The sequence below is a fragment of the Diorhabda sublineata genome, chromosome 10 (genome assembly GCF_026230105.1).
Source record: "Diorhabda sublineata isolate icDioSubl1.1 chromosome 10, icDioSubl1.1, whole genome shotgun sequence".
In the NCBI taxonomy this organism is placed as follows: Eukaryota; Metazoa; Arthropoda; class Insecta; order Coleoptera; family Chrysomelidae; genus Diorhabda; species Diorhabda sublineata.
This window is the reverse complement of record NC_079483.1, coordinates 22,404,107-22,428,182: the sequence shown is the minus strand read 5'-3', so window position 1 is coordinate 22,428,182 and position 24,076 is coordinate 22,404,107.

Sequence of the window (24,076 nt, the reverse complement as noted above, 5' to 3'; positions counted from 1 at the left end):
TTGGGTTTTTATGGCTAATTCTTGTGTTTTCTATCTAATTTTTGGGTTTGTAGCTAATTTTTGGGTTTTTTCACTAATTGTTGGGTTTTTTTATAGCAATTTTTGGGATTTTATCGCTAATTTTTGAGTTTTTTCTAGGTAATGTTTGAGTTTTCTAGCTAATTTTTGGGTTTTTCTAGCAAATTTTGGGTTTTTGTAGCAACTTTTGGGTTTTTAAGGCTAATTTTTGAGTTTTTCTAGCTAATGTTTGAGTTTTCTAGCTAGTTTTGGGTTTTTCTTACAATTTATTGGTTTTTGTGACTAATTTCTGAGTTTTTCCAGCTAATTTCCGAGATTTTCCTGCTAATTTTCGCTAGCGAATTTTTGGGTTTTATGGCAAATTTTTGGGTTTTTATGGCTAATTTTTGGGTTTTAATGGCTAATTTTTGGTTTTTATTGCTAATTCTTTTGTTTTTCTAGCTAATTTTTGGATTTTATAGCTAATTTTTGGGTTTTAATAGCTAATGTTTGAGTTTTTCTAACAATTTTTAGGTTTTTGTGGCTAATGTTTGGGTTTTTCTAACAATTTTTGGGTTTTTGTGGCTCATTTCTGAGTTTTTCTAGCTAATTTTCGAAATTTTCTGGCTAATTTTTGGTTTTTATAGCTAATTTTTGTGTTTTTCTAGCAATTTTTGGGTTTTTGTGCTTAATTTCTGATTTTTTCGAGCTAATTCTTGAGTTTTCTAGCTAATTTTTGGGTTTTATTGCAATCTCTCGAGTTTTTCTAGCTAATTTTTTGTTTTTTATGGCTAATTTTTTGTTTTTTATGGCTAATTTTTGGGTTTTAATGGCTAATTTTTGGTTTTTATTGCTAATTCTTTTGTTTTTCTAGCTAATTTTTGGATTTTATAGCTAATTTTTGGGTTTTAATAGCTAATGTTTGAGTTTTTCTAACAATTTTTAGGTTTTTGTGGCTAATGTTTGGGTTTTTCTAACAATTTTTGGGTTTTTGTGGCTCATTTCTGAGTTTTTCTAGCTAATTTTCGAAATTTTCTGGCTAATTTTTGGTTTTTATAGCTAATTTTTGTGTTTTTCTAGCAATTTTTGGGTTTTTGTGCTTAATTTCTGATTTTTTCGAGCTAATTCTTGAGTTTTCTAGCTAATTTTTGGGTTTTATTGCAATCTCTCGAGTTTTTCTAGCTAATTTTTTGTTTTTTATGGCTAATTTTTTGTTTTTTATGGCTAATTTTTGAGTTTTTCTGGCTAATTCTAGAGTTTTAGTAGCTATTTTTTTTGTTTTTCTAGCAATTTTTGGGTTTTCTAGCTAATTTTTGAGTTTTTCTAGCTAATTTTCGGGGTTTTATAGCTAATTTTTGGTTTTTTATAGCTAATGTTTGGGTTTTTCTAGCAATTTTTGGGTTTTTGTGCTTAATTCCTGATTTTTTCGTTCTAATTCTTGAGTTTTCTAGCTAATATTTGGGTTTTATTGCAATCTTTTGAGTTTTTTTAGCTAATTTTTGGGATTTTGTGGCTCATTTATGAGTTTTTCTAGCTAATTTTCGAGTTTTTCTGGCTAATTTTCGAGTTTTACTGGCTAATTTTTGGGTTTAATGGCTAATTTTTGGGTTTTTATAGCTAATTTTTGGGTTTTTCTAACCATTTTTGGATTTTTGTGGCTAATTTCTGAGTTTTTCTAGCTAATTATCGAGTTTTTATGGCTAATTTCCGAGTTTTTGTAGCTAGATTTCGGGTTGTATAGCTATTTTTACGGTTTTTATAGCTAATTTTTGGATTTTTCTAATAATTTTTGGATTTTTGTGGCCAACTTCTGAGTTTTTTCAGCTAATTTTCGAGTTTTCCTGGCAAATGTTTGGGTTTTATGGCTAATTTTCGAGTTTTTCTAGCTAATTTTTGAGTTTTATAGCTAATTTTTGGTTTTTATGGCTAATTTTTGGGTTTTTGTGGCTAACTTTTGAGTTTTTATGGCTAATTTTTGAGTTTTTTTTGCTAATTTTTGGGTTTTTCTAGCTTATTCTTGAGTTTTATAGCTATAAACATAAGCTAGAAAAACTCAAAAATTATCAAGGAAAACTTGAAACAAATTCCCAAAAACTTGCCATAAAAACCCAAAAATTAGCTATAAAATAATTTTTGAGTATTTCTGGTAAATTTTTGGGTTTTATAGCTAATTTTTGGTATTTATGGCTATTTTTTGGGTTTTTATAGCTAATTCTTGTGTTTTTCTAGCTAATTTTTGGGTTTATAGCTAATGTTTGGGTTTTTATAGCTAATTGTTGAGTTTTTCTGGCTAATTTTTGGGTTTTATAGCTAATTTTTGGGTTTTTTCACTAATTTTTGGGTTTTTCTAGCAATTTTTGGGTTTTCATGGCTAATTGTTGAGTTTTTTCTAGGTAATGTTTGAGTTTTCTAGCTAATTTTTGAGTTTTTCCTACTAATTTTTGGGTTTTTCTAGCAACTTTTGGGTTTTTCTAGCAACTTTTGGGTTTTTATGGCTAATTTTTGAGTTTTTCTAGCTAATGTTTGAGTTTTCTAACTAATTTATGGGTTTTTCTAGCTAGTTTTGGGTTTTTCTAACAATTTATTGGTTTTTGTGACTAATTTCTGAGTTTTTCTAGCTAATTTCCGAGTTTTTCCAGCTAATTTTTTCTAGTTAATTTTTGGGTTTTATGGCACATTATTGGGTTTTTATGGCTAATTTTTGGGTTTTTATTGCTAATTCTTGTGTTTTTTTAGCTAATTTTTAGGTTTTATAGCTAATTTTTGGGTTTTTATAGCTAATGTTTGAGTTTTTCCAACAATTTTTAGGTTCTTGTGGCTAATTTCCGAGTTTTTCTGGCTAATTTTTGAGTTTTTTGGCTAATTTTCGAGTTTTTATGGCTAATTTTTGGGTTTTTATTGCCAATTTTTGGGGTTTTGGCTAAATTTTGAGTTTTTATGGCTAATTTTTGGGTTTTATGGCTAATTTTTGGGTTTTTGTGGCTAATTTTGGAGTTTTTATGGCTAATTCTTGAGTTTTCCCAGCTAATTTTCGGGTTTTATAGCTAATTTTTGGGTTTTATAGCTAATTTTTGGGTTTTTCTCACTAATTTTTGGATTTTTCTTGCAATTTTTGGGTTTTTATGGCTAATTTTTTAGTTTTTTCTAGGTAATATTTGAGTTTTCTAGCTAATTTTTGGGTTTTTATTGCTAATTTTTTGGTTTTTCTAGCAACTTTTGGGTTTTTATGGCTAATTTTTGAGTTTTTCTAGCTAATGTTTGAGTTTTCTAGCCAATTTTTGGGTTTCTATTGCTAATTTTTGAGTTTTTCCAGCTAGTTTTGGGTTTTTCTAACAATTTATTGGTTTTTGTGACTAATTTCTGAGTTTTTCTAGCTAATTTCCAAGTTTTTCCAGCTCATTTTCTCCAGCTAATTTTTGGGTTTTATGGCTAATTTTTGAGTTTTTCTAGAAAGTTCTTGGGTTTTATAGCTGGTTTTTGGGTTTTTATAGCTAATTTTTCGGTTTTTCTAACAATTGATTGGTTTTTGTGGCTAATTTCTAAGTTTTTCTAGCTAATTCTATAGTTTTTATAGCTAACTTTTGTGTTTTTCTAGCAATTTTTGGGTTTTTGTGCTTAATTTCTGATTTTTTCGAGCTAATTCTTGAGTTTTCTAGCTAATTTTTGGGTTTTATTGCAATCTTTTGAGTTTTTTAGCTAATTTTTAGTTTTTTATGGCTAATTTTTGAGTTTTTCTGGCTAATTTTTGGGTTTTATAGCTAATTTTTGGGTTTTTATTGCTAATTTTTGGGTTTTTCTAGCAACGTCTGGGTTTTTATGGCAAATTTTTGAGTTTTTCTTGCTAATTATTGTGTTTTTATAGCTAATGTTCAAGTTTTCTAGCTAATGTTTGGGTTTTTCTAGCTAGTTTTGAGTTTTTCTAACAATTTAATGGTTTTTGTGACTGATTTCTGAGTTTTTCTAGTTAATTTTTGAGTTTTTCCAGCTAATTTTTGAGATTCTCTAGCTCATTTTTGGGTTTTATGGCAAATTTTTGGGTTTTTATGGCTAATTTTTGGGTTTTTATGGCTAATTTTCGGGTTGTTATGGCTAATTCTTGTGTTTTTCTAGCTAATTTTTGGGTTTTATAACTAATTTTTGGATTTTATAGCTATTTTCTGAGTTTTTATAGCTAATTTTTGGGTTTTTTTAACAATTTTTGGGTTTTCGTGGCTGATTTCTGAGTTTTTCCAGCTAATTTCCGAGTTTTTCTGGCTAATTTTTGGATTTTATGGATAATTTTTCGGTTTTTATGGCCAATTTCTGGGTTTTCATAGCTAATTTTTGGGTTTATCTAGAAATTTTTGGGTTTTTATGGCTAATTTTTGAGTTTTTCTATCTAGCTAATGTTCGAATTTTCTAGCTAATTTTTGGGTTTTCATTGCTGATTTTTGGGTTTTTCTTGCAACTTCTGGGTTTTTATGGCTAATTTTTGAGTTTTTCTTGCTAATTATTGTGTTTTTATAGCTAATGTTTAAGTTTTCTAGCTAATGTTTGGGTTTTTCTAGCTAGTTTTGAGTTTTTCTAACAATTTATTGGTTTTTGTGACTAATTTCTGAATTTTTCCAGCTAATTTTTGAGTTTTTCCAGCTAATTTCCGAGTTTTTCCAGCTAATTTTTGAGATTCTCTAGCTAATTTTTGGGTTTTATGGCAAATTTTTGGGTTTTTGTGGCTAATTTTTGGGTTTTTATGGCTAATTTTTGGGCTAATTTAGGAATTTTTGGGTTTTTATGGCTAATTTTCGAGTTTTTCCAGCTAATGTTTGAATTTTCTAGCTAATTTTTGGGTTTTTACTGCTAATTTTTTGGTTTTTCTAGCAGCTCCTGGGTTTTTATGGCTAATTTTTTATTTTTTCTTGCCAATTATTGTGTTTTTATAGCTAATGTTCAAGTTTTCTAGCTAATGTTTGGGTTTTTATAGCTAGTTTCGAGTTTTCCTAACAATTTATTGGTTTTTGTGACTAATTTCTGAGTTTTTCTAGCTAATTTTTGAGTTTTTCAAGCTAATTTCCGAGTTTTTCCAGCTGATTTTTGAGATTCTCTAGCTAATTTTTGGGTTTTATGGCAAATTTTTGGGTTTTTATGGCTAATTTGTGGGTTTTTATGGCTAATTTTCGGGTTGTTATGGCTAATTCTTGTGTTTTTCTAGCTAATTTTTGGGTTTTATAGCTAATTTTTGGGTTTTATAGCTAATTTTTGGGTTTTTATAGCTAATTTTTGGGTTTTTATGGCCTATTTTTTGGTTTTTATGGCTAATTTTTGAGTATTTCCAGCTAATTTTTGGGTTTTATAGCTAATTTTTGGGTTTTTGTGGCTAATTTTTGAGTTTTATATCTATGAACATTAGCTAGAAAAACTCAAAAATTATCAAGGAAAACTGAAAAATTAGCCACAAAAATCCAAAAATTTCTAGAAAAACCCAAAAATTAGCCATAAAAACCCAAAAATTAGCCATAAAACCCAAAAATTAGCTAGAAAAACTCAGAAATCAGCCATAAAAACCCAAAATCTGTTGAAAAAACGCAAAAATTAGCTATAAAATCTCAAAAATTAGCCAGAAGAACTCGAAAATTGGCCATAAAAAACCAAAAATTAGCTATAAAAACTCAAACATTAGCTATGAAAACCCAAAAAATAGCTATTAAAACTCAAAAATTAGCTGGAAAAACTCAAAAATTGGCCATAAAAACAAAAAATTAGCCATAAAATCCAAAAATTAGCCAGAAAAACTCGAAAATTAGCTATAAAATTTCAGAAATCAGCCACGAAAACCCAAAAATTAGCTATAGAAACACAAAATATAGCTGTAAAACCCAAAAATTAGACATAAAAACCCAAAAATTAGCTAAAAACTCAAAAATTAGCTAGAAAAACTCAGAAATTAGCCACAAAAACCCAAAAATTGTTAGAAAAACCCAAAACTCAGCCATAAAAACTTAGCTATAAAACACAAAAATTAGCTAGAAAATCTTGAGAATTAGCCATAAAAACATAAAAATTAGCTATAAAAACCCAAAAATTAGCTAGAAAACTCAAAATTCAGCCATAAAAACCCAAAGATTAGCTAGAGAAACTCAGAAATCTCAAAATTTAGCCAGAAATACTCAAAAATTATTTTATAGCTGAATTTTGGGTTTTTATAGCTAATGTTTGGGTTTTTATGGCTAATTTTTGAGTTTTTCTAGCAAAAATTAGCTAGAAAACTCAAACATTAGCCATAAAAACTCAAAAATTAGCCATAAAAACTCAAAAAATAGCTATAAAACCCAAACATTAGCTAGGAAAATTCAAAAATTAGCCACAAAAATTAGCTCGAAAAACTCAAAATTTAGCCATAAAACCCAAAAACTAGCTAGAAAAACTCGAGAATTAGCTAGAAAAACTTGGAAATTAGCTACAAAAACCCAAAAATTGCTAGAAAAACCCGAAAATTAGCTAAAAAAACTCAAAAATTATACATAAAACCCAAAAATTAGCTAGAAAACTCAAAAATTAGCCATAAAAACTCAAAAATTAGCTAGAAAACTCAGAAATCAGCTAGAACTCAGAAATTAGTAACAAAACCCAAAAATTTCTAGAAAAACCCAAAAATTAGCTATAAAAACCCAAAAATTGGCCATAAAAACTCAAAAATTAGCCATAAAATCGAAAAATTAGCCAGAAAAACTCAAGAATTAGCCATAAAAACATAAAGATTAGCTATAACAACCCAGAAATTAGCTAGAAAACTCAAAAATTAGCCAAAAAAACCCAAAAAGTAGCTAGAAAAACTCAGAAATTAGCTAGAATTCAGAAATTAGTAAAAAAAATCCAAAAATTTCTAGATAAACCCAAAATTAGCTATAAAAACCCAGAAATTGGCAAAAAACCCAAAAATTAGCCATAAAATCCAAAAATTAGCCAGAAAAACTCGAAAATTAGCTAGAAAAACCCGGAAATCAGACATAAAAATCCAAATTCTGTTAGAAAACCCAAAAATTAGCTAGAAAAACTCAAAAATTAGCCAGAAGAACTCAAAAATTAGCCATAAAAAACCAACAATTAGCTAGAAAAACCTCAAAAAAATAGCTATAAAACCCGAAAATTAGCTAGAAAAACTCAAAATTCAGCCATAAAAACCCAAAGATTAGCTAGAGAAACTCAGAAATTAGCTAGAACTCAGAAATTAGTAACAAAACCCAAAAATTTCTAGAAAAACCTAAAAACTAGCATGAAAAACTCAAAAATTCGCCATAAAAACTCAAAAATTAGTCCTAAACACAAAAATTAGCTAGAAAAACCCAAAAATTAGCTAAAAAATCTCAAAATTTAGCCAGAAATACTCAAAAATTATTTTATAGCTGAATTTTGGGTTTTTATAGCTAATGTTTGGGTTTTTATGGCTAATTTTTGAGTTTTTCTAGCAAAAATTAGCTAGAAAACTCAAACATTAGCCATAAAAACTCAAAAATTAGCCATAAAAACTCAAAAAATAGCTATAAAACCCAAACATTAGCTAGGAAAATTCAAAAATTAGCCACAAAAATCCAAAAATTTCTAGAAAAACCCAAAAATTAGCCATAAAACCAAAAATTAGCTAGAAAAACTCAGAAATCAGCCATAAAAACCCAAAATCTGTTGAAAAACCGCAAAAATTAGCTATAAAATCTCAAAAATTAGCCAGAAGAACTCGAAAATTGGCCATAAAAAACCAAAAATTAGCTATAAAAACTCAAACATTAGCTATGAAAACCCAAAAAATAGCTATTAAAACTCAAAAATTAGCTGGAAAAACTCAAAAATTGGCCATAAAAACAAAAAATTAGCCATAAAATCCAAAAATTAGCCAGAAAAACTCAAAAATTAGCTATAAAATTTCAGAAATCAGCCACGAAAACCCAAAAATTGTTAGAAAAAACCCAAAAATTAGCTATAGAAACACAAAAAATAGCTGTAATACCCAAAAATTAGCTAGAAAAACTCAAAATTTAGCCATAAAAACTCGAAAATTAGCCATAAACACATGAATTACCTGGAAAAACCCAAAAATTAGACATAAAAACCCAAAAATTAGCTAAAAACTCAAGAATTAGCTAGAAAAACTCAGAAATTAGCCACAAAAACCCAAAAATTGTTAGAAAAACCCAAAACTCAGCCATAAAAACTCAAAAATTAGCTATAAAACACAAAATTTAGCTAGAAAATCTCGAGAATTAGCCATAAAAACATAAAAATTAGCTATAAAAACCCAAAAATTAGCTAGAAAACTCAAAATTCAGCCATAAAAACCCAAAGATTAGCTAGAGAAACTCAGAAATTAGCTAGAACTCAGAAATTAGTAACAAAACCCAAAAATTTCTAGAAAAACTCAAAAATTTGCCATAAAAACTCAAAAATTAGTCCTAAACACAAAAATTAGCTAGAAAAACCCAAAAATTAGCTAAAAAATCTCAAAATTTAGCCAGAAATACTCAAAAATTATTTTATAGCTGAATTTTGGGTTTTTATAGCTAATGTTTGGGTTTTTATGGCTAATTTTTGAGTTTTTCTAGCAAAAATTAGCTAGAAAACTCAAACATTAGCCATAAAAACTCAAAAATTAGCCATAAAAACTCAAAAAATAGCTATAAAACCCAAACATTAGCTAGGAAAATTCAAAAATTAGCCACAAAAATTAGCTCGAAAAACTCAAAATTTAGCCATAAAACCAAAAAACCTAGCTAGAAAAACTCGAGAATTAGCTAGAAAAACTTGGAAATTAGCTACAAAAACCCAAAAATTGCTAGAAAAACCCGAAAATTAGCTAAAAAAACTCAAAAATTATACATAAAACCCAAAAATTAGCTAGAAAACTCAAAAATGAGCCATAAAAACTCAAAAATTAGCTAGAAAACGCAGAAATCAGCTAGAACTCAGAAATTAGTAACAAAACCCAAAAATTTCTAGAAAAACCCAAAAATTAGCTATAAAAACCCAAAAATTGGCCATAAAAACTCAAAAATTAGCCATAAAATCGAAAAATTAGCCAGAAAAACTCAAGAATTAGCCATAAAAACATAAAGATTAGCTATAAAAACCCAGAAATTAGCTAGAAAACTCAAAAATTAGCCAAAAAAACCCAAAAAGTAGCTAGAAAAACTCAGAAATTAGCTAGAATTCAGAAATTAGTAAAAAAACCCAAAAATTTCTAGATAAACCCAAAATTAGCTATAAAAACCCAGAAATTGGCAAAAAACCCAAAAATTAGCCATAAAATCCAAAAATTAGCCAGAAAAACTCGAAAATTAGCTAGAAAAACCCGGAAATCAGACATAAAAATCCAAATTCTGTTAGAAAACCCAAAAATTAGCTAGAAAAACTCAAAAATTAGCCAGAAGAACTCAAAAATTAGCCATAAAAAACCAACAATTAGCTAGAAAAACCTCAAAAAAATAGCTATAAAACCCGAAAATTAGCTAGAAAAACTCAGAAATTAGCCATAAAAACTCGATATCTAGCTAGAAAAACTCAGAAATTAGCCACAAAAATTCAAAAATTGTTGGAAAAACCCAAAAATTAGCTATAAAGCCCAAAAATTAGCTAGAAAATTCCAAAAATTATCTAGAAAACTCAAAAATTACCTGGAAAAACTCAAAAATTACCTGGAAAAACTCAAAAATTAGCCATAAAAACTCAAACATCAGCCATAAAACCCCAAAAATTGCTGAATAACTGGAAAATTAGCAATAAAAACCCAAAAAATAGCTATTAAAACCCTATAATTAGCTAGAAAAACTCAAAAATTGGCCATAAAATCCAAAAATTAGCCATAAAAACTCAAAAATTAGCTATAAAAACTCGGAATTCAGCCATAAAAACCCAAATTCTGTTAAAAAACCCAAAAATTAGCTATAAAAACTCAAAAATTAGCCATAAAACCCAAAAATTAGCTAGAAAAACTCAGAAATCAGCCATAAAAACCCAAAATCTGTTGAAAAACCGCAAAAATTAGCTATAAAATCTCAAAAATTAGCCAGAAGAACTCGAAAATTGGCCATAAAAAACCAAAAATTAGCTATAAAAACTCAAACATTAGCTATGAAAACCCAAAAAATAGCTATTAAAACTCAAAAATTAGCTGGAAAAACTCAAAAATTGGCCATAAAAACAAAAAATTAGCCATAAAATCCAAAAATTAGCCAGAAAAACTCAAAAATTAGCTATAAAATTTCAGAAATCAGCCACGAAAACCCAAAAATTGTTAGAAAAAACCCAAAAATTAGCTATAGAAACACAAAAAATAGCTGTAAAACCCAAAAATTAGCTAGAAAAACTCAAAATTTAGCCATAAAAACTCGAAAATTAGCCATAAACACATGAATTACCTGGAAAAACCCAAAAATTAGACATAAAAACCCAAAAATTAGCTAAAAACTCAAGAATTAGCTAGAAAAACTCAGAAATTAGCCACAAAAACCCAAAAATTGTTAGAAAAACCCAAAACTCAGCCATAAAAACTCAAAAATTAGCTATAAAACACAAAATTTAGCTAGAAAATCTCGAGAATTAGCCATAAAAACATAAAAATTAGCTATAAAAACCCAAAAATTAGCTAGAAAACTCAAAATTCAGCCATAAAAACCCAAAGATTAGCTAGAGAAACTCAGAAATTAGCTAGAACTCAGAAATTAGTAACAAAACCCAAAAATTTCTAGAAAAACTCAAAAACTAGCATGAAAAACTCAAAAATTTGCCATAAAAACTCAAAAATTAGTCCTAAACACAAAAATTAGCTAGAAAAACCCAAAAATTAGCTAAAAAATCTCAAAATTTAGCCAGAAATACTCAAAAATTATTTTATAGCTGAATTTTGGGTTTTTATAGCTAATGTTTGGGTTTTTATGGCTAATTTTTGAGTTTTTCTAGCAAAAATTAGCTAGAAAACTCAAACATTAGCCATAAAAACTCAAAAATTAGCCATAAAAACTCAAAAAATAGCTATAAAACCCAAACATTAGCTAGGAAAATTCAAAAATTAGCCACAAAAATTAGCTCGAAAAACTCAAAATTTAGCCATAAAACCAAAAAACCTAGCTAGAAAAACTCGAGAATTAGCTAGAAAAACTTGGAAATTAGCTACAAAAACCCAAAAATTGCTAGAAAAACCCGAAAATTAGCTAAAAAAACTCAAAAATTATACATAAAACCCAAAAATTAGCTAGAAAACTCAAAAATGAGCCATAAAAACTCAAAAATTAGCTAGAAAACGCAGAAATCAGCTAGAACTCAGAAATTAGTAACAAAACCCAAAAATTTCTAGAAAAACCCAAAAATTAGCTATAAAAACCCAAAAATTGGCCATAAAAACTCAAAAATTAGCCATAAAATCGAAAAATTAGCCAGAAAAACTCAAGAATTAGCCATAAAAACATAAAGATTAGCTATAAAAACCCAGAAATTAGCTAGAAAACTCAAAAATTAGCCAAAAAAACCCAAAAAGTAGCTAGAAAAACTCAGAAATTAGCTAGAATTCAGAAATTAGTAAAAAAACCCAAAAATTTCTAGATAAACCCAAAATTAGCTATAAAAACCCAGAAATTGGCAAAAAACCCAAAAATTAGCCATAAAATCCAAAAATTAGCCAGAAAAACTCGAAAATTAGCTAGAAAAACCCGGAAATCAGACATAAAAATCCAAATTCTGTTAGAAAACCCAAAAATTAGCTAGAAAAACTCAAAAATTAGCCAGAAGAACTCAAAAATTAGCCATAAAAAACCAACAATTAGCTAGAAAAACCTCAAAAAAATAGCTATAAAACCCGAAAATTAGCTAGAAAAACTCAGAAATTAGCCATAAAAACTCGATATCTAGCTAGAAAAACTCAGAAATTAGCCACAAAAATTCAAAAATTGTTGGAAAAACCCAAAAATTAGCTATAAAGCCCAAAAATTAGCTAGAAAATTCCAAAAATTATCTAGAAAACTCAAAAATTACCTGGAAAAACTCAAAAATTACCTGGAAAAACTCAAAAATTAGCCATAAAAACTCAAACATCAGCCATAAAACCCCAAAAATTGCTGAATAACTGGAAAATTAGCAATAAAAACCCAAAAAATAGCTATTAAAACCCTATAATTAGCTAGAAAAACTCAAAAATTGGCCATAAAATCCAAAAATTAGCCATAAAAACTCAAAAATTAGCTATAAAAACTCGGAATTCAGCCATAAAAACCCAAATTCTGTTAAAAAACCCAAAAATTAGCTATAAAAACTCAAAAATTAGCCATAAAACCCAAAAATTAGCTAGAAAAACTCAGAAATCAGCCATAAAAACCCAAAATCTGTTGAAAAACCGCAAAAATTAGCTATAAAATCTCAAAAATTAGCCAGAAGAACTCGAAAATTGGCCATAAAAAACCAAAAATTAGCTATAAAAACTCAAACATTAGCTATGAAAACCCAAAAAATAGCTATTAAAACTCAAAAATTAGCTGGAAAAACTCAAAAATTGGCCATAAAAACAAAAAATTAGCCATAAAATCCAAAAATTAGCCAGAAAAACTCAAAAATTAGCTATAAAATTTCAGAAATCAGCCACGAAAACCCAAAAATTGTTAGAAAAAACCCAAAAATTAGCTATAGAAACACAAAAAATAGCTGTAAAACCCAAAAATTAGCTAGAAAAACTCAAAATTTAGCCATAAAAACTCGAAAATTAGCCATAAACACATGAATTACCTGGAAAAACCCAAAAATTAGACATAAAAACCCAAAAATTAGCTAAAAACTCAAGAATTAGCTAGAAAAACTCAGAAATTAGCCACAAAAACCCAAAAATTGTTAGAAAAACCCAAAACTCAGCCATAAAAACTCAAAAATTAGCTATAAAACACAAAATTTAGCTAGAAAATCTCGAGAATTAGCCATAAAAACATAAAAATTAGCTATAAAAACCCAAAAATTAGCTAGAAAACTCAAAATTCAGCCATAAAAACCCAAAGATTAGCTAGAGAAACTCAGAAATTAGCTAGAACTCAGAAATTAGTAACAAAACCCAAAAATTTCTAGAAAAACCCAAAAACTAGCATGAAAAACTCAAAAATTTGCCATAAAAACTCAAAAATTAGTCCTAAACACAAAAATTAGCTAGAAAAACCCAAAAATTAGCTAAAAAATCTCAAAATTTAGCCAGAAATACTCAAAAATTATTTTATAGCTGAATTTTGGGTTTTTATAGCTAATGTTTGGGTTTTTATGGCTAATTTTTGAGTTTTTCTAGCAAAAATTAGCTAGAAAACTCAAACATTAGCCATAAAAACTCAAAAATTAGCCATAAAAACTCAAAAAATAGCTATAAAACCCAAACATTAGCTAGGAAAATTCAAAAATTAGCCACAAAAATTAGCTCGAAAAACTCAAAATTTAGCCATAAAACCAAAAAACCTAGCTAGAAAAACTCGAGAATTAGCTAGAAAAACTTGGAAATTAGCTACAAAAACCCAAAAATTGCTAGAAAAACCCGAAAATTAGCTAAAAAAACTCAAAAATTATACATAAAACCCAAAAATTAGCTAGAAAACTCAAAAATGAGCCATAAAAACTCAAAAATTAGCTAGAAAACGCAGAAATCAGCTAGAACTCAGAAATTAGTAACAAAACCCAAAAATTTCTAGAAAAACCCAAAAATTAGCTATAAAAACCCAAAAATTGGCCATAAAAACTCAAAAATTAGCCATAAAATCGAAAAATTAGCCAGAAAAACTCAAGAATTAGCCATAAAAACATAAAGATTAGCTATAAAAACCCAGAAATTAGCTAGAAAACTCAAAAATTAGCCAAAAAAACCCAAAAAGTAGCTAGAAAAACTCAGAAATTAGCTAGAATTCAGAAATTAGTAAAAAAACCCAAAAATTTCTAGATAAACCCAAAATTAGCTATAAAAACCCAGAAATTGGCAAAAAACCCAAAAATTAGCCATAAAATCCAAAAATTAGCCAGAAAAACTCGAAAATTAGCTAGAAAAACCCGGAAATCAGACATAAAAATCCAAATTCTGTTAGAAAACCCAAAAATTAGCTAGAAAAACTCAAAAATTAGCCAGAAGAACTCAAAAATTAGCCATAAAAAACCAACAATTAGCTAGAAAAACCTCAAAAAAATAGCTATAAAACCCGAAAATTAGCTAGAAAAACTCAGAAATTAGCCATAAAAACTCGATATCTAGCTAGAAAAACTCAGAAATTAGCCACAAAAATTCAAAAATTGTTGGAAAAACCCAAAAATTAGCTATAAAGCCCAAAAATTAGCTAGAAAATTCCAAAAATTATCTAGAAAACTCAAAAATTACCTGGAAAAACTCAAAAATTACCTGGAAAAACTCAAAAATTAGCCATAAAAACTCAAACATCAGCCATAAAACCCCAAAAATTGCTGAATAACTGGAAAATTAGCAATAAAAACCCAAAAAATAGCTATTAAAACCCTATAATTAGCTAGAAAAACTCAAAAATTGGCCATAAAATCCAAAAATTAGCCATAAAAACTCAAAAATTAGCTATAAAAACTCGGAATTCAGCCATAAAAACCCAAATTCTGTTAAAAAACCCAAAAATTAGCTAGAAAAACCCAAAACTTAGCTAAAAAATCTCAAAATTTAGACAGAAATACTCAAAAATTATTTTATAGCTGAATTTTGGGTTTTTATGGCAAATTTTTGGGTTTCATAGATATTTTTTGGGTTTTTATAGCTAATGTTTGGGTTTTTATGGCTAATTTTTGTGTTTTTCTAGCAAAAATTAGCTAGAAAACTCAAACATTAGCCATAAAAACTCAAAAATTAGCCATAAAAACTCAAAAAATAGCTATAAAACCAAAACAGTAGCTAGGAAAATTCAAAAATTAGCCACAAAAATTAGCTCGAAAAACTCAAAATTTAGCCATAAAACCCAAAAACTAGCTAGAAAAACTCGAGAATTAGCTAGAAAAACTCGGAAATAAGCTACAAAAACCCAAAAATTGCTAGAAAAACCCGAAAATTAGCTAAAAAAACTCAAAAGTTACCCATAAAAACTCAAAAATTAGCCATAAAACCCAAAAATTAGCTAGAAAACTCAAAAATTAGCCATAAAAACTCAAAAATTAGCTAGAAAAACTCAGAAATTAGCTAGAACTCAGAAATTAGTAAAAAAACCCAAAAATTTCTAGATAAACCCAAAATTAGCTATAAAAACCCAGAAATTGGCAAAAAACCCAAAAATTAGCCATAAAATCCAAAAATTAGCCAGAAAAACTCGAAAATTAGCTAGAAAAACCCGGAAATCAGACATAAAAATCCAAATTCTGTTAGAAAACCCAAAAATTAGCTAGAAAAACTCAAAAATTAGCCAGAAGAACTCAAAAATTAGCCATAAAAAACCAACAATTAGCTAGAAAAACCTCAAAAAAATAGCTATAAAACCCGAAAATTAGCTAGAAAAACTCAGAAATTAGCCATAAAAACTCGATATCTAGCTAGAAAAACTCAGAAATTAGCCACAAAAATTCAAAAATTGTTGGAAAAACCCAAAAATTAGCTATAAAGCCCAAAAATTAGCTAGAAAATTCCAAAAATTATCTAGAAAACTCAAAAATTACCTGGAAAAACTCAAAAATTACCTGGAAAAACTCAAAAATTAGCCATAAAAACTCAAACATCAGCCATAAAACCCCAAAAATTGCTGAATAACTGGAAAATTAGCAATAAAAACCCAAAAAATAGCTATTAAAACCCTATAATTAGCTAGAAAAACTCAAAAATTGGCCATAAAATCCAAAAATTAGCCATAAAAACTCAAAAATTAGCTATAAAAACTCGGAATTCAGCCATAAAAACCCAAATTCTGTTAAAAAACCCAAAAATTAGCTAGAAAAACCCAAAACTTAGCTAAAAAATCTCAAAATTTAGACAGAAATACTCAAAAATTATTTTATAGCTGAATTTTGGGTTTTTATGGCAAATTTTTGGGTTTCATAGATATTTTTTGGGTTTTTATAGCTAATGTTTGGGTTTTTATGGCTAATTTTTGTGTTTTTCTAGCAAAAATTAGCTAGAAAACTCAAACATTAGCCATAAAAACTCAAAAATTAGCCATAAAAACTCAAAAAATAGCTATAAAACCAAAACAGTAGCTAGGAAAATTCAAAAATTAGCCACAAAAATTAGCTCGAAAAACTCAAAATTTAGCCATAAAACCCAAAAACTAGCTAGAAAAACTCGAGAATTAGCTAGAAAAACTCGGAAATAAGCTACAAAAACCCAAAAATTGCTAGAAAAACCCGAAAATTAGCTAAAAAAACTCAAAAGTTACCCATAAAAACTCAAAAATTAGCCATAAAACCCAAAAATTAGCTAGAAAACTCAAAAATTAGCCATAAAAACTCAAAAATTAGCTAGAAAAACTCAGAAATTAGCTAGAACTCAGAAATTAGTAACAAAACCCAAAAATTTCTTGAAAAACCCAAAAATTAGCTATAAAAACCCGAAAATTAGCCATAAAATCCAGAAATTAACCCGAAAAACTCGAAAATCAGCTAGAAAAACTCCGAAATCAGCCATAAAACCCAAATTCTGTTAAAAAAACCCAGAAATTAGCTATAATAACTCAAAAATTAGCCAGAAGAACTCAAAAATTAGTGATCAAAGACCAAAAAGTAGCTAGAAAAACTCAAAAATATGCCCTAAAAACTCAAAAATTAGCCATAAACACAAAAATTAGCTAGAAAAACCCAAGAATTAGCTGAAAAATCTCAAAATTTAGCCACAAAAATTAGCTAGAAAAACTCAAAATTTAGCCATAAAACAAAAAATTAGCCAGAAAAACTCAAGAATTAGCTAGAAAAACTCGGAAATTAGCTACAAAAACCCAAAAATTAGCCAAAAAATCTCATAATTTAGCCAGAAATATTCAAAAATTATTTTATAGTTAAATTGTGGGTTTTTATGGCCAATTTTTGGGTTTTCTAACAATTTATTGGTTTTTGTGACTAATTTTTGAGTTTTACTAGCTAATTTCCGAGTTTTTCCAGCAAATTTTTGAGATTCTCTAGATAATTTTTGGGTTTTATGGCAAATTTTTGGGTTTTTATGGGTAACTTTTGGGTTTTTATGGCTAATTTTTGGGTTGTTATGGCTAATTCTTGTGTTTTTCTAGCTAATTTTTGGGTTTTATGGCTAATTCTTGGATTTTATAGCTAATTTTTGGGAATTTATAGCTAATTTTTGGGTTTTTATGGCCTATTTTTTGGTTTTTATGGCTATGAACATTAGCTAGGAAAACACAAAATTATCAAGTATATCAAGTATCGAGTATTTCCAGCTAATTTTTGGGTTTTATACCTAATTTTTGGGTATTTATGGCTAATTTTTGGGTTTTTGTGGCTAATTTTTGAATTTTATAGCTATGAACATTAGCTAGGAAAACACAGAAATTATCAAAAAAAACTGAAAAATTAGCCACAACAACCCAAAAATTTCTAGAAAAACCCAAAAATTAGCCATAAAAACTCAAAAATTAGCCATAAAACCCAAACATTAGCCAGAAAAACTCGAAAATTAGCTAGAAAAACTCAGAAATCAGCCATAAAAACCCAAAATCTGTTAAAAAAACCCAAAAATTAGGTATAAAAACTCAAAAATTAGCCAGAAGAACTCGAAAATTAGCCATAAAAAACCAAAAATTAGCTAGAAAACTCAAACATTAGCTACGAAAACCCAAAAAATAGCTATTAAAACCCAAAAGTCAGTTAGGGAATTTCAAAAATTAGGCATAAAAACCCAAAAATTAGCCATAAAACCCAAAAATTAACCAGAAAAACTCGAATATGAGCTTAAAAACTCAGAAATCAGCCACGAAAAACCAAAAATTGTTAAAAAAAACCCAAAAATAAGCTATAAAAACACAAAAAATAGCTGTAAAACCCAAAGATTAGCTAGAAAAACTCAAAATTTAGCCATAAAACAAAAACATTAGCCAGAAAAACTCAAGAATTAGCTAGAAAAACTCGGAAATTAGCTACAAAAACCCAAAAATTGCTAGAAAAACCCGAAAATTAGCTGAAACAACTCGAAAGTTACCCATAAAAACTCAAAAATTAGCCATAAAACACAAAAATTAGCTAGAAAAACCCAAAAATTAGATAGAAAAACCCAAAAATCAGACATAAAAACCCAAAAATTAGCCTTAAAACCCACGGCTAATTTTTGGGTTTTTATGGCTAATTCTTGTGTTTTCTAGCTAATTTTTGGGTTTATAGCTAATTTTTGGGTTTTTTCACTAATTGTTGGGTTTTTTTATAGCAATTTTTGGGATTTTATCGCTAATTTTTGAGTTTTTTCTAGGTAATGTTTGAGTTTTCTAGCTAATTTTTGGGTTTTTCTTACAATTTATTGGTTTTTGTGACTAATTTCTGAGTTTTTCCAGCTAATTTCCGAGATTTTCCTGCTAATTTTCGCTAGCGAATTTTTGGGTTTTATGGCAAATTTTTGGGTTTTTATGGCTAATTTTTGGGTTTTTATGGCTAATTTTTGGGTTTTAATGGCTAATTTTTGGTTTTTATTGCTAATTCTTTTGTTTTTCTAGCTAATTTTTGGATTTTATAGCTAATTTTTGGGTTTTAATAGCTAATGTTTTTTTAACAATTTTTAGGTTTTTGTGGCTAATGTTTGGGTTTTTCTAACAATTTTTGGGTTTTTGTGGCTCATTTCTGAGTTTTTCTAGCTAATTTTCGAAATTTTCTGGCTAATTTTTGGTTTTTATAGCTAATTTTTGTGTTTTTCTAGCAATTTTTGGGTTTTTGTGCTTAATTTCTGATTTTTTCGAGCTAATTCTTGAGTTTTCTAGCTAATTTTTGGGTTTTATTGCAATCTCTCGAGTTTTTCTAGCTAATTTTTTGTTTTTTATGGCTAATTTTTTGTTTTTTATGGCTAATTTTTGAGTTTTTCTGGCTAATTCTAGAGTTTTAGTAGCTATTTTTTTTGTTTTTCTAGCAATTTTTGGGTTTTCTAGCTAATTTTTGAGTTTTTCTAGCTAATTTTCGGGGTTTTATAGCTAATTTTTGGTTTATATAGCTAATGTTTGGGTTTTTCTAGCAATTTTTGGGTTTTTGTGCTTAGTTCCTGATTTTTTCGTTCTAATTCTTGAGTTTTCTAGCTAATATTTGGGTTTTATTGCAATCTTTTGAGTTTTTTTAGCTAATTTTGGGATTTTGTGGCTCATTTATGAGTTTTTCTAGCTAATTTTCGAGTTTTTCTGGCTAATTTTCGAGTTTTACTGGCTAATTTTTGGGTTTAATGGCTAATTTTTGGGTTTTTATAGCTAATTTTTGGGTTTTTCTAACCATTTTTGGATTTTTGTGGCTAATTTCTGAGTTTTTCTAGCTAATTATCGAGTTTTTATGGCTAATTTCCGAGTTTTTTTAGCTAGATTTCGGGTTTTATAGCTATTTTTACGGTTTTTATAGCTAATTTTTGGATTTTTCTAATAATTTTTGGATTTTTGTGGCCAACTTCTGAGTTTTTTCAGCTAATTTTCGAGTTTTTTCGGCAAATGTTTGGGTTTTATGGCTAATTTTTGAGTATTTCTGGTAAATTTTTAGGTTTTATAGCTAATTTTTGGTTTTTATGGCTAATTTTTGGATTTTTGTAGCTAATTTTCTAGTTTTTATGGCTAATTTTTGAGTTTTTATGGCTAATTTTCGAGTTTTTCTAGCTAATTTTTAGGTTTAATAGCGAATTTTTGGGGTTTTATGGCTAATTTTTGAGGTTTTATAGCTAATTTATGAGTTTTATAGCTAATTTTCGAGATTTTTTGGCTAGTTTTTGGGTTTTTATGGCTAATTCTTGTGTTTTCTAGCTAATTTTTGGGTTTATAGCTAATTTTTGGGTTTTTTCACTAATTGTTGGGTTTTTTTATAGCAATTTTTGGGATTTTATCGCTAATTTTTGAGTTTTTTCTAGGTAATGTTTGAGTTTTCTAGCTAATTTTTGGGTTTTTCTAGCAAATTTTGGGTTTTTGTAGCAACTTTTGGGTTTTTAAGGCTAATTTTTGAGTTTTTCTAGCTAATGTTTGAGTTTTCTAGCTAGTTTTGGGTTTTTCTTACAATTTATTGGTTTTTGTGACTAATTTCTGAGTTTTTCCAGCTAATTTCCGAGATTTTCCTGCTAATTTTCGCTAGCGAATTTTTGGGTTTTATGGCAAATTTTTGGGTTTTTATGGCTAATTTTTGGGTTTTAATGGCTAATTTTTGGTTTTTATTGCTAATTCTTTTGTTTTTCTAGCTAATTATTGGATTTTATAGCCAATTTTTGGGTTTTAATAGCTAATGTTTGAGTTTTTCTAACAATTTTTAGGTTTTTGTGGCTAATGTTTGGGTTTTTCTAACAATTTTTGGGTTTTTGTGGCTCATTTCTGAGTTTTTCTAGCTAATTTTCGAAATTTTCTGGCTAATTTTTGGTTTTTATAGCTAATTTTTGTGTTTTTCTAGCAATTTTTGGGTTTTTGTGCTTAATTTCTGATTTTTTCGAGCTAATTCTTGAGTTTTCTAGCTAATTTTTGGGTTTTATTGCAATCTCTCGAGTTTTTCTAGCTAATTTTTTGTTTTTTATGGCTAATTTTTTGTTTTTTATGGCTAATTTTTGAGTTTTTCTGGCTAATTCTAGAGTTTTAGTAGCTATTTTTTTTGTTTTTCTAGCAATTTTTGGGTTTTCTAGCTAATTTTTGAGTTTTTCTAGCTAATTTTCGGGGTTTTATAGCTAATTTTTGGTTTTTTATAGCTAATGTTTGGGTTTTTCTAGCAATTTTTGGGTTTTTGTGCTTAATTCCTGATTTTTTCGTTCTAATTCTTGAGTTTTCTAGCTAATATTTGGGTTTTATTGCAATCTTTTGAGTTTTTTTAGCTAATTTTTGGGATTTTGTGGCTCATTTATGAGTTTTTCTAGCTAATTTTCGAGTTTTTCTGGCTAATTTTCGAGTTTTACTGGCTAATTTTTGGGTTTAATGGCTAATTTTTGGGTTTTTATAGCTAATTTTTGGGTTTTTCTAACCATTTTTGGATTTTTGTGGCTAATTTCTGAGTTTTTCTAGCTAATTATCGAGTTTTTATGGCTAATTTCCGAGTTTTTGTAGCTAGATTTCGGGTTGTATAGCTATTTTTACGGTTTTTATAGCTAATTTTTGGATTTTTCTAATAATTTTTGGATTTTTGTGGCCAACTTCTGAGTTTTTTCAGCTAATTTTCGAGTTTTCCTGGCAAATGTTTGGGTTTTATGGCTAATTTTCGAGTTTTTCTAGCTAATTTTTGAGTTTTATAGCTAATTTTTGGTTTTTATGGCTAATTTTTGGGTTTTTGTGGCTAACTTTTGAGTTTTTATGGCTAATTTTTGAGTTTTTTTTGCTAATTTTTGGGTTTTTCTAGCTTATTCTTGAGTTTTATAGCTATAAACATAAGCTAGAAAAACTCAAAAATTATCAAGGAAAACTTGAAACAAATTCCCAAAAACTTGCCATAAAAACCCAAAAATTAGCTATAAAATAATTTTTGAGTATTTCTGGTAAATTTTTGGGTTTTATAGCTAATTTTTGGTATTTATGGCTATTTTTTGGGTTTTTATAGCTAATTCTTGTGTTTTTCTAGCTAATTTTTGGGTTTATAGCTAATGTTTGGGTTTTTATAGCTAATTGTTGAGTTTTTCTGGCTAATTTTTGGGTTTTATAGCTAATTTTTGGGTTTTTTCACTAATTTTTGGGTTTTTCTAGCAATTTTTGGGTTTTCATGGCTAATTGTTGAGTTTTTTCTAGGTAATGTTTGAGTTTTCTAGCTAATTTTTGAGTTTTTCCTACTAATTTTTGGGTTTTTCTAGCAACTTTTGGGTTTTTCTAGCAACTTTTGGGTTTTTATGGCTAATTTTTGAGTTTTTCTAGCTAATGTTTGAGTTTTCTAACTAATTTATGGGTTTTTCTAGCTAGTTTTGGGTTTTTCTAACAATTTATTGGTTTTTGTGACTAATTTCTGAGTTTTTCTAGCTAATTTCCGAGTTTTTCCAGCTAATTTTTTCTAGTTAATTTTTGGGTTTTATGGCACATTATTGGGTTTTTATGGCTAATTTTTGGGTTTTTATTGCTAATTCTTGTGTTTTTTAGCTAATTTTTAGGTTTTATAGCTAATTTTTGGGTTTTTATAGCTAATGTTTGAGTTTTTCCAACAATTTTTAGGTTCTTGTGGCTAATTTCTGAGTTTTTCTAGCTAATTTCCGAGTTTTATAGCTAATTTTTGGGTTTTTATAGCTAATGTTTGAGTTTTTCCAACAATTTTTAGGTTCTTGTGGCTAATTTCTGAGTTTTTATGGCTAATTTTTGGGTTTTATGGCTAATTTTTGGGTTTTTGTGGCTAATTTTGGAGTTTTTATGGCTAATTCTTGAGTTTTCCCAGCTAATTTTCGGGTTTTATAGCTAATTTTTGGGTTTTATAGCTAATTTTTGGGTTTTTCTCACTAATTTTTGGATTTTTCTTGCAATTTTTGGGTTTTTATGGCTAATTTTTTAGTTTTTTCTAGGTAATATTTGAGTTTTCTAGCTAATTTTTGGGTTTTTATTGCTAATTTTTTGGTTTTTCTAGCAACTTTTGGGTTTTTATGGCTAATTTTTGAGTTTTTCTAGCTAATGTTTGAGTTTTCTAGCCAATTTTTGGGTTTCTATTGCTAATTTTTGAGTTTTTCCAGCTAGTTTTGGGTTTTTCTAACAATTTATTGGTTTTTGTGACTAATTTCTGAGTTTTTCTAGCTAATTTCCAAGTTTTTCCAGCTCATTTTCTCCAGCTAATTTTTGGGTTTTATGGCAAAGTTTTGGGTTTTTATGGCTAATTTTTGGGTTTTATAGCTAATGTTTGAGTTTTTCTAACAATTTTTAGGTTTTTGTGGCTAATTTCTGAGTCTTTCTAGCCAATTTCCTAGTTTTTCTGGCTAATTTTTGGGTTTTATGGCTAATTATTGAGTTTTTATGGCTAATTTTTGGGTTTTTATGGCCAATTTTCGAGTTTTTATGGCAAATTTTCGAGTATTTCTAGCTAATTTTTGGGTTTTTATGGCTAATCTTTGGGTTTCTCTGGCTAATTCTTGAGTTTATATGGTTAATTCATGAGATTTTCCAGCAAATTTTCGAGTTTTACAGCTATTTTTGAGTTTTTATGGCTCATTTCTGAGTTTTTCTAGCTAATTTTCGAAATTTTCTGGCTAATTTTTGGGTTTTATGGCTAATTTTTGAGTTTTTCTAGAAAGTTCTTGGGTTTTATAGCTGGTTTTTGGGTTTTTATAGCTAATTTTTCGGTTTTTCTAACAATTGATTGGTTTTTGTGGCTAATTTCTAAGTTTTTCTAGCTAATTCTATAGTTTTTATAGCTAACGTTTGTGTTTTTCTAGCAATTTTTGGGTTTTTGTGCTTAATTTCTGATTTTTTCGAGCTAATTCTTGAGTTTTCTAGCTAATTTTTGGGTTTTATTGCAATCTTTTGAGTTTTTTTAGCTAATTTTTAGTTTTTTATGGCTAATTTTTGAGTTTTTCTGGCTAATTTTTGGGTTTTATAGCTAATTTTTGTGTTTTTATTGCTAATTTTTGGGTTTTTCTAGCAACGTCTGGGTTTTTATGGCAAATTTTTGAGTTTTTCTTGCTAATTATTGTGTTTTTATAGCTAATGTTCAAGTTTTCTAGCTAATGTTTGGGTTTTTCTAGCTAGTTTTGAGTTTTTCTAACAATTTAATGGTTTTTGTGACTGATTTCTGAGTTTTTCTAGTTAATTTTTGAGTTTTTCCAGCTAATTTTTGAGATTCTCTAGCTCATTTTTGGGTTTTATGGCAAATTTTTGGGTTTTTATGGCTAATTTTTGGGTTTTTATGGCTAATTTTCGGGTTGTTATGGCTAATTCTTGTGTTTTTCTAGCTAATTTTTGGGTTTTATAACTAATTTTTGGATTTTATAGCTATTTTCTGAGTTTTTATAGCTAATTTTTGGGTTTTTTTAACAATTTTTGGGTTTTCGTGGCTGATTTCTGAGTTT